Source organism: Danio aesculapii, chromosome 9 (assembly GCF_903798145.1).
Source record: "Danio aesculapii chromosome 9, fDanAes4.1, whole genome shotgun sequence".
NCBI classification, from domain to species: domain Eukaryota; kingdom Metazoa; phylum Chordata; class Actinopteri; order Cypriniformes; family Danionidae; genus Danio; species Danio aesculapii.
This window is the reverse complement of record NC_079443.1, coordinates 19,791,644-19,803,429: the sequence shown is the minus strand read 5'-3', so window position 1 is coordinate 19,803,429 and position 11,786 is coordinate 19,791,644. Positions and strand designations below refer to the sequence as shown.

The 11,786-nt window shown below is 40.6% G+C and overlaps 1 pseudogene; it reads left to right on the top strand.

Moving 5' to 3' along the window:
• Positions 1–222: 222 nt before the first annotated feature.
• LOC130234630 (protein mono-ADP-ribosyltransferase PARP4-like) lies at positions 223–11,493 on the top strand (annotated as a pseudogene).
• Positions 11,494–11,786: the final 293 nt, after the last annotated feature.

Below are 11,786 nucleotides of genomic sequence, written 5' to 3'. Positions count from 1 at the left end.
TGTTTTAGCTCGGGGTTCATTAAATATGTTTCTTCAGTAAACATTATATCAAACACCTACACACTCTCTTGGTAATTTCTTCTTCAGCATCTTGAAAATTATACTAGCTATCTGTAACTAGCCTACTGTAGTCTACCCGAGTAATGTAACTGTAGTGGCCACTGGGTGGAGCTCGTCTCGTGTTTATTTCAGGCAGGGGATGGGGGCGTGTCTTTACTGTATATGAGTCAGGAAGCTCGTCCTTTACCGAACTTCACACACCAGCTACAATATATTTTAAGATTTCTACCTGTTTTTTTTTCACGGTAAGGTGTTCTTTCTGCTATATTGGCAACAATCAGGTGTTATAATGTCAGAGTCAGATTATTTATTTGTGTAACACATTATATTACAAAGTTAATTTAATAGAAGTGCATAAAGCCTGACTTTTGAGTAAATATTGGAAAAGTAAAATGTCCAGGTGTTTACTGGGATTATATCGATAATATAGAGCATTAACTGTAATAGTTACAATATTCAACGTTATTTACTGTAGTTTTGTCTTGTCTTCTGTCTTTCTCTTCATGTTCAGACACTGACAGCATCATGACAGTGTTTTGGAAACTGTACTGGTGGTGTTTGATGTGAAGAATGTGCCTTTTAAAGAGAAGCAGAAGCTGAAATCAGCTCTTCTGGAGAATGGAGGAAACATCTCCTATATCAGCACAAAGAGGTTCATTTTCTCATGTTCTATGATTAATTATTTTATATCTTCTAATAATCAATAGAGCAGTTACACAGAGCTAATAATCATGGAGATATTGATCAGCTATTTCAAATGAGACATTTGATGTTTGGCCTGGGCTTGTTTAAAGCATTTTTTTTAGCAGGGTCCTGTGAGCTCCTAAAACAAGAATACAGAAGTTGTACTACTAATCCTTTTAAAAGCAATAAAATCATTGAATATACTTCCTGACTCTTGTGTACTTAGTAACTGTCCAGCTGTCATGTGTCTGCTGACTTGTTTTATTTTCTCCAGTGCTCTTTGTGGTCACCAGCAGTGTGAATGACCTGAGCAGCAACCGGCAGCGCAGCATCCAGAAGCTCCAGATCCCGGTGGTTGGGACGCAGTATGTGTGGAGGTGTCTGGATGAAGGACATCTTCTGCCTTTGAGGGAGCATAATTTGGCCCCACAGCTGTCATATCCTGGCTCTAAATCCCTCCCTTGTCCCGGTAAAAAATTCATAAACATTTACATTTACAGTTTAGCATTGTCAAACATTTGTGTTTAAGTCATAGAAGGTCAAAGGATTTCAAGAGTCAAACAGAAATTCATTTTCTTCTGGTTTTATTTGTGGAAGTGTTTTGTTGTGTTTATGTTGATCTTGTGTGTATTTTGTGACTCTGTAAAAATAATGTTTTTCTCCATTAAGGGGTTTAGTGTCAACTCAGACACTAGAATTACAGAAGTTCAAAGGTCATTCTGAAGACCAAACTGACGTTAAGATCCCTAAGAAAGGTGGAAGTTTCAGGTTTGCTCTTGTTTTCATGTCAATTTCAGTTCCTGAGTATTAGTTAAACGTTTGTTTTTCCAGTTGTTTTAAATCTGATTCTGTCACTTTAGTTATGAAAGTTTATCTGAATTCGTCTTTTCATTTACCCACTAGAGTGTACAAAGAAGGTGACAGTGACCTGCCTGAATTTCCCTCATATTTTCATGTGGCCAAGTATTCAGTTTTAAGAGGGTGAGAACATTCATAGTGCAGAAACATCAACAGTGGACAAAATAAAATAAAAAGTCAAATAAAGGGCATTCCTGAAGCGATAGCTTTCTCAGAGCAGTCACAATCATTGATTATGTTGCAGGTCAAACCCAAGACTTTGTCTGTTTTGGAGCTGCAGAGTGTCAATGGACGAGCAGGCCAGCAGTATCGTGTGCTGTGTCAGTGTTGTGTGAAGCTGAGGTTTGGTCTTGAAAGTTGTTTATTATTGTAAAGAGTTCCTATTTCAGTCTGATTGTACTGTAGGAACTGAATCTTGTACTCTTGTGCTGATGGACTCTCTCTCACTATAGACTGCAGTGGTCCAGGACAAGCTTGTTTTCTGTGAGACGTCTGAAGATGCTGTGGAAGCTTATCTGATGCTGATGAAGGACATGGAGACTCAGGGATCACAAAGACACACACACTTCCTGCTGAGGTTGAGCGCTTGGCATCTTACAGCCTGCAGCAGGTAAACACAAACATCTATTTTAATGTGTGTGATTTCTGTATTATGTGTGTCTAATATGTGTGAAATATGTGTGTGTGTGACTGATTGATTGGCAGCTTCTGCTGGAGGAGAGACTGAACTGCAGCACATTATCAAAGGAAGTTGGTGTCTTCATGGAGCTGATTTGGACTGAAGCTCTCGGTTCTCTTAATAACATCCTGACAGTCCCCGTGTCCAGAATCAGCCTCAATGATGTGAGCATGAGCGTATATACGCGCACACAGTGAATGTTAGGTTTGTTTACTACAGTGTGTTAAAGGTCTCTGTGTTGTTGCAGGTGAGCAGGTGGAAGGATTGTTACTGCAGGCACAAAAGACTCAGAACGAGGATGAAGCCAAAGCCTGCTAGAGGAGGTCAACACACTCCTGCCCCTCAGAATGATCGACCCTTCGTCCAAACACAAGCTTGTGTCTCAGAAACTAGACCTTTGTCAGGTAATGTGTAAACTAACATAGTATTACATTGTTTTTCTACATCAGGACCATTAAGACTTTGGTATTACAATAAACTGCTCATGACAATAAGGTCATTTACTGGGGTATTTCACCACGAGGCTGTTGTTGAACAATAAAGACATTTTCCTGTGGTCTCCAGCTGATCAGAGATATTGTGAATGTTAGTGAAGCCACTCTGGGAAGCCCGTCACCATCGTCTCTGGGAAAGTATCGAGCTCTGAGGTGCAGCATTGATTTTGTTCCTCCAGAAAACCCTGAGTTTCATGCAGTTTCTAAACTGCTTCAGGACAGGTAAACTGGACTGTGATGATGATGTTCAATCATGTTGGATATTTGAATACTTTTTGGTGTTTAAAGTGGTGGATTTGACATTGCTAAACAGATCATTAATTTGTATTTGGTGTAATGAAATGTATTTATGTTTCTTTGCGTATTCTTATGGGAAGTTTTTTGACAAACTGATGTAGATTGTGGGAGCATGTTTGATTGAGGAGTTTAGTTAAAATTATTTATCAAAAGAATTTTCTTTGTGTTTGAGACATTACTCTTTGAGATTTCCTGGATTTTATACATGAACAGCTCACAACAACAAGGGAAACAGCCCATTCAATGAAAATGTTATAATTGTTTCCACAACAGGCCTGTTCAGATTCAGCAGATTCTGCGCGTCAGCAGAGGGGTGGAGCTTCAGATGTTTAGGGAGGAGTTAGGCAACATTAAACCCCTCCTCCACTCCACTAGTCCCAGTAGTTTGGTTGGAATACTGTCACGGTAAGAGCAAATCCACCTGATTCTCAATGTGGAAGGAATATGGAAAATATGAGACTAAATATGGATCAGCATCAGACTGCTTTTATAGAGAGACGTTCTTTGCTTATTTGTGACCTAAAGTGTGCGTCTTTGTTGGGAATCAACATGTTGGTCATTATTGAAATGAGCTGCTGTGTTCTTTCATTCGTGTATTCTTGCTAAACTTTCTGTATTTTTATAAGATTTGCCATATTTAATAAATGTGGCCTTTAGTGTCTTTATCTGTATTTTCATGACTCTTTAAGCAAATGTTAAACTGTTATTTGTGATACATTTGATTTGTTAATAAGCTGATGTAATTAAATATTATAGTTTTATTACATGTTCTGTGTAGAGGTCTGCTGCTGCCCATGGTTGGAGTGAAACTGCATGGAATTGAGCGGACGGATATCGGGAATCTTGGAGGAGGAATCTACTTCAGTGACTCTCTAAAGTCAGTGGCCTTGTGCATTTCTCATTCTTTTAATTTAACACTTAACAAGTGCAGATTTATCCAGTCATCAAAATTCTTCTATGTTAAAGGACCAGTGTGAAATACTCCAAGCCCAGTGTAACTGACGGCTCTCGGCTGCTGTTGGTGTGTGAAGTGGCGTTGGGTCGGTGCAAAGACCTGCTGAAGAAAGACACCAGTTTGACTTGTGCTCCTGACGGCTTCCACAGCGTACATGGAGTCTGCTGCTCACACATCAGATTCTCTGAGTTGAGGTGCTTTCCTTAGTCATCTTCTGTATACTTAACACTCTGCTGGTGTTTTGGGGATCTAATGTGACCTTTGGGTTTGTGTTTTGGCTTATATTGGACAGGACGATGAGTTTGTGGTGTTTAACACAGAGCAGATCAGACTGAAGTATGTGGTGCAGTTCACTCTGGAGGAGGACGAGTTAAAAGACTTCCAGCCTCAAATCAGTACCTTTGTGGAGCTCTCAGACGCACCGACTGACGTCTGTAAGTATTGAGCAGCATGCACTGATTACTGGAGGATATGCTGTGATTTGTGCTGTAGAGTTCATCAGTGTTTTGTGTTCATTTGTGTGACTTTAGTGTCCAGTGATGACAGTGAGGGTTTTAAGTCCACTAAGAATCCTCTGGAGAAGATGAATGCAGGTTTGCTGGACAGCAGTGGTCAGAAACTTCCTCTACAGGCTGTCAATGTGAAGTGCAAACTGATGGATCTTCTGTGTCAGGTGTGTAACTACAGCCATGGCAGAAGAAGTAAAAGAACATGCAGATTCTAGATAGCAACAATAACATTTGAAAAACATTTTTTACACTTGTTTTTCTAATCACTGAAGTGGACAAAAATTTCAGCAGAGATCAAATGCCGTTATATTATCCCGTAGGTAGTGCAGTGATGTACAGTATATTGACCAGTTCAAACTACACTCTTATAATGCTGTATGATAATTGCTTTATACTTTAATATGCATCTACATAGGAGATAAAGTCATGTCATGTTATACTGTAGACAAGCTGTGGCTCCTCCAAACCAAATGACCTCAAAATCCTGTAGCCAAACCTTTTCGTCATAACTTAAAACTTTAACTGTGAGCCTCTTTCTCTGCTCTGTCACCAGGCCATCATTTTTCAGACCTACACAAACCAGAGTGCTGTTCCCATTGAAGCAAAGTTTGTCTTTCCACTGGAGGAGACGGCAGCAGTGTGTGGATTTGAAGCCTTTATCAATGGAAAACACGTCATTGGAAAGGTGCAAATCATTTACAGCTTGTCACGTTCAGCCTCTGATATTTAAAGCTATTTTCTGTTCATTTTACATGTTTCTTTGTCCTGTAGGTAAAGGAAAAGAGCAGGCCCGTAAGGAGTACAAGCAAGCTATAGAGAAAGGTCATGGAGCCTACCTGATGGACCAGGATGCACCTGTGAGCTCGTGAACATCATTTCCTACAGATGAGCTAATCATAATAATAACTGCTGTGTGGCTGAAATGAACAGGAATGTTTGTCTAAGGTCATGTGTTTATGTGATCAGGATGTGTTTACTATCAGCGTGGGGAATCTTCCTCCTGGAGCCTCAGTTTTGATCAAGGTGACGTTCATCACTGAGCTGGTGGTGAGATCGGGCTCTATAGTCTTCTCACTGTCTGGCAGCGTGGCACCATGGCAAGAGAGCGCCGCCCTTAACCAGACAACCCAGGTTGGTCTTTCGCTGTTGTCACTGAAAACATGTTTTGCCCGCTGTTCATTTCAGTGTTCTGACAGAGAGTTGTGTTGTATTTCAGACAACTGTTGAAAAGATTGGCCTGTCGGAGTCAAAGGGGTGAGAGTCTCAAATGCTGGAAGTTCACTGAAGATTAAACTGCTGTGGAGAATCAATAGAAAAGTGAAATATTTAATGTCACAAACCACATGATGTTTCTTTAATGTTTTGTTTATTCTTCAGGGAGTTTTCTCTGTCTATGTCCATTGAAATGCCTTATGAGATCATCAACTTAAACTGTTCACACCGCATCAAAACCAAGGTTATTAACGTTGTTCAATTTTCACTGAAATAAAGTAGCAGATTCAGGTATGAACATTATGAACAGTACTAATGTCTTCCCTGTTCAGATGACAGACTGTAAGGCCGTGATCAGCACGTTACCAGGACAGAGTCTTGGACCTGACGGGTTACAGGTGTCCTTCAGTCTTTCTAATATCCACATGCCCAGGATGTGGGTCGAGAACCATCCAGATAAAGACAGTCAGGTAAAGAAATGATCAGCCACATTTGTAATGTTTGTTCATATCTTCACCCAATCTTGCTGAAGATCATGAAGCAATCTAATCAAAATATGAGTATAAGTATGTAATGTAAGATATAAGTAATGTATAAGTATAAATTGCATCCTTCTGATCCCTGCAGGCCTGCATGCTGGTGTTTTATCCAGACTTCAAGTCAAGCGGTTTGTCTCTTTCTGGAGGATCGTCCAGTGTGAGCGATGTGGTCATTCTGCTGGACTCCTCCAAGTCTATGCAGGGAGAAGCGATGCTGAACGCCCGCAGGATTGCCCTTCAAGTGCTCAAATCTCTGGACCGCTCACTGAAGATCAACATCATCTCTTTCAGCACTGGTTAGTGCTCACTGAAAGCATCTGATATTCTCTCACTGATCATCATGTCAACATTTTCAGTTCATTATTAATTTGTGATTTATCTGAGAGATCGTGTGTGCATGACAGTATATCCCAGTTAACAATTCTAATGTGTGTGTTTGAACAGATTACAAGGAAGCTTTTCCTGCACCGGTGCCCTTAAATGAGGCGTCTGAAGCCGCCAGGAAGTTATTATGGTGAGTAAAGTTTAATGAGAGTCAGAGTTGACTGTGATTGTGTGTATTAGTGTATTTGTCCTGTCTTCAGTCGTGTAGCGGCGCTGGTGGCAGCACTGATCTGTGGCGTCCTCTCCGGAGCCTAAGCCTGCTGCCGCCCTGCCGGGGCATGAGGAACGTCCTGCTGCTGTCTGATGGACACGTTCAGAACCAGCCTGTGACCTTACAGCTGGTCAGAGAAAACTCCTGCCACACGCGCCTCTTCACCTGTGGACTCAGGTCTGCCTTTAAACAAATCTCTTAGTGTTTCTCTTCCTCTGACACTGAGTTCCTGAAGCTAGAGTTTGCTTGTGTTTGTCTTTGTCTAGCTTGACCGCTATGGCCATATGCTCAGAGCTTTGGCTCAGGCAGGTGGAGGAACATATGAGTTTTTTGACACAAAGATGAAACACACTTGGGCAGAAAAGGTGATTTATGCTGTTGTTTTTGTTAACTTTATCTCTTCATTGTTTCTGAGGCTGGAGCTGAACTGATTTGCTGGTGGTTTCAGGTGCGCGCTCAGGTTCAGCGTATGGAATCTCCAGGCTGCAAATCAGTGGCAGTGAAGTGGCAGCAGTTTAATCCCAGAGCGCCTCCTCCTGTTCAAGCTCCCTCACAGCTTCATGCGCTCTTCAGTGACTGGCACACTCTCATATACGGCTTTGTGCCGCACTGCACTCAGGTGGACATGCTTTACTGATGCTGATGTTCTGTAGATACTAATGAATAATAACACGATATCTGCTGAGATTTGGCCATCACTGCAGCATTTTAGTTTTTAATATTTTAATATTTCTTCAGTATTGCAGTTTGAGTTGGTGAGTTTAATTTAAAATGGTCAATGCACTGGTGTAAAACTCTGAATCAACAGTTAGCAAAATCCCTGAATGTTATTCATGAGGATTGTACATCTATTACTGTAAATGTACTAATACAGTATATAATATAGTGTCATGAGTGAAAATGCATATAATTGTTAATTAACAGAAAATGTAGAAAATATTTAGACAATATTTATCAACTACAGTTATAAAAAAATCTTGTGAAATAATTGATATTGGTAACTTTAATAAGAAAGCTGTAAAAGATATTTAGATGAATAAATAATAATTAAATGTTGTAATAATAATAATAATACAGTAATTTATATGCAGCTGATTTCCTGGTCGCCTGTTTATAGTTTATAATTGTGTTATAATTCTTCTTTAAGGCCACATTGTTTGGTGATTTGAGTGGGCAGGAGATCGAAACAATGGTTTCCATCACAGAACTACAGAAGACGAAGGGAACTGTAAGTGAACATCTGAAATAATTCATATAATCTGAAACCTCATCAAATGTTTTTAAAGTGTTTTGAGGATTTGTGTGTGTTTGCAGTTCCTTCACAAGTTAACAGCAAGAGCGATCATCAGAGACTATGAAGATGGCATTCTAGGCGACAGTGAGGCAAAACATGAGGTACAATATTTGGCTGCATGTTCCTGTTCTAATATAACCAACAAACTTAATTTGCTGTCTTTATTGCCTATCAGGAGAAGAAAGCAGAGCTGAAGTCCTTCATCATTGAGCTCAGTAAAGAGTTCTCCATCTTGTCTCAGTTTACAAGCTTTGTCGCCATCGAAGAGCGGGTACAGTATGATAACTGCTAACTAAGAGTGTTTAGGTCACACACACGCACACCTATACACCTGTATATGACCAGAACATTTACTCTTATACTGACACGGATTTGTTGTAGGTAGGTTATATTCTAATATAATAGTTTACAAATAAACAACATAATATTAATAATAAAGAAATAGTAACCATCTGGGCAGACAGGTCGTCACTTGCCCTTACAAAACATCAGAATTTTTCTAATAAAATGTTGTGAATTAATTAAAGGGCACATAGTTTACCCCTTTTTTAAGATTTAATATTAATATAATGGTTCTTCTGAGTGTGCCAGTTTAGGTTCAGTTCAAAACACAATTCAGATTTGTTTATTATAATGAGTTATAAAGTGTCATTTTGGGGGCTTGTACACAGCTCGCTGTTTTAGGGGTGGGTTGCTTCACATGAAAATTAGTTTGACTTCCCGCCCAACGTTACAAGAGGGCGGAGCCAAGAGCTGCCCCGCTCTGTGTTTGCAACAGACAGGCAGACAGAGAGAAGCAACATGAATGAGAGGACAAGCATTCAGTCGTACATGTACGACTCGGACACAGACCAAGCAGAGTACAAAATCATTTGTTTCTTTGTATAGTTTTACAGCCAACTGTGTGCTAGTTTAAAGTGCCGAGCTTGTACACCTAGACTAATAACCACACACACTGAATTAACTTTGACAGAGGCAAAAGAGCCGCGACACGGCACACTCAGACACGCACATTGGAATGTTATTTAAAATGAAACTATTCAGATCGTGCTCTGTGGCACGGCAGAAACATGAAGTGTCCCGAATCGTGGCTGGGTGCTGCGGAAAGCCGCCGACTTGAAGCTGTTGTGTGTACCCTAAAAAATACCTATGTTTAGAATTCTGAACTGCATGGCACTGCCATGAAAATTAATGTCCTCGTTTGCTCTTTGCAGGAGCCGAATGAGCTTGATACTGGATTCACAGATATCCCTAAACTCATATCAGAGGAGGGTGTGGACATTCTGCCGTATATGGACTGGAGTGAAGCTGCTGGTGCTGAAGATGATGAATGGGTAACAACATAAAGAGTCATGTGGTTTAATAATCACAGCTAGTTTTTAGCTCCTCGGTGTCCACAGCAATAATTTGAATACATTTGTTTTTCAGATGAATTCAGAGGAAGCAATGGATTATGTTTGTGAAAGATCTGATTCAGAGGAAACACGCAGTCGCTGCTCAACGTCTTCTGGTGTTGATCTTTCTTCTTTCTATTCTTGTTCGAATGTTTGTGTTAAAAAAGGGCGTCCCCTTGCTTCTGATTTTTCTCTTTCTTCACCTACCATACCGTGGCACGACTTAATGGAAGAGCTCAGTCTTGAAATCTCTGATTTTTGGGAAACGTCACTGGATCTTTTCTCCATGGCAAACAGGCCTTCTCCTCCTCGTCCTCCTGCTGCTGCTTTAGGAGCTGCTTCATGTATTCAATCCTTGCATAATCTTCAGGCTGTCAAAATGTCTAGAAGAGACTTCATGAGAGACAGTTGTCCTCCTCCTCCTGCCAGCCAGATTGCCTCAGCAGATCACCATCCTCATTTTGCAAGACAAGATTCACCTGTGATTAATTATTCGGTAAAGAAAAGAAAAAAATCTAAAGGATTTCGCCCATTGAAACAATTAAAAACACAGCAGAGGATCTTGGATCGGCCAGTCATGACAGAAGAATTAAGCAGACCTGACACTGCAGTGCCTTGGAATGAGCTGTTTGAGCTTCAGCACGAGGTGTTTACTCATCATTTAATGCACTCGATTATATATAAAATGAAAACGTGTAATCAAGGGAATGTGACTCTATTGCTTGTGTTTGGATACAGGATGGATACTGGGAGTGCACTGGCAGGATGAGCAGATTTTTCAGCCTCGACGTCGACTTTTTTGCCAACGTCTTCCTTAAGGAGAAAGGCATCCAATCTTTAGGTAAAATATCTTTTACTGCCTGTTGCTGTTTTGTTTCTTGACTGTCTACTGAAATCTTAAGAGCCAGTTAATATCAGCCTCGTGAAACTGAGGAGCAGAAAAAAACACATGTGTGCCGTTACTTTATGATACTGTAGGGCGTACTAGATTGAGAAAGTGCTTTTGAATATAAAGCTCAACATATTTAAAACTATAATGTGCTTGTTATAAACAGACAGGTCCATGTGTGTGTAACCCTTGAGATGTTTGTTTGTCAGGTGTGACGGCTCATGCTGATATTCTGAGGCTGCTGGCGACTCTGCTGGTGCTTCAGCTGATCCGGGTGAAGAAGCTGGCGGTGGGACGGCTGCTGGAGTCTCTCCTCCGGCTCAAAGAGTCCCAGGAGCCCAGGTACCAGCACACGTCCTCATAGTGAGTCACTCCAGTATCTGAGCATCAATGACTTTCTGCTCTTCTCCATTCAGACCGATGTACTGGGAGGCGGTGAAGAGGGCCGTCGACTGGGCCTGCCAGACAGATAGACAGTATCCGTGTGTGTGCAGCAGGCTGGAGATCGGCAGGGATTGGGAATCATCCACACGTCTGCTACTGGGCTGTGATTCTCCACACCCGTATTCCCCTCTCAAACCTGTTCTGGAGAGACGGATGGGTTTTTCAGTCGTGTAGAAACTGGACACACAGTTTTTTTTTACAGTTTAAATTTACTGTTGCTGCGTTATGTACTGCAAAACAATTATCTTTATCACCTTAAAGTGTTTCAAAGATATATCTGTACACTTTTTGGACAGGAGTGATATGACTGAGTTTCATTGCATCAGATAAAGACTGGGTCTTTTTAAAGCTTTGATTGTTTTATGCAGAGATTTGTTTCATGTATTAGTCATTTCTTCTGAATTTCAATATGACTTAATAGAGAAACCAAAGATTCCATCACTGAAACTATGATCATGTTGTTTTATCATTTAAAATATATCCAAATGTTGTTTTGTTGACAAGTGTGCTTGTGTGTTTTTCTCCTGTGCTGTTTTAGCTCAGGGGTTCATTAAATATGTTTCTTCAGTAAACATTATATCAAACACCTACACACTCTCTTGGTAATTTCTTCTTCAGCATCTTGAAAATTATACTAGCTATCTGTAACTAGCCTACTGTAGTCTACCGAGTAATTTAACTGTAGTGGCCACTGGGTGAAGCTCGTCTCGTGTTTATTTCAGGCAGGGATGGGGGCGTGTCTTTACTGTATATGAGTCAGGAAGCTCGTCCTTTACCGAACTTCACACACCAGCTACAATATATCTTAAGATTTCTACCTGTTTTTTTTCACGGTAAGGTGTTCTTTCTGCTATACTGATAACAATATCAGGTGTTATTAATG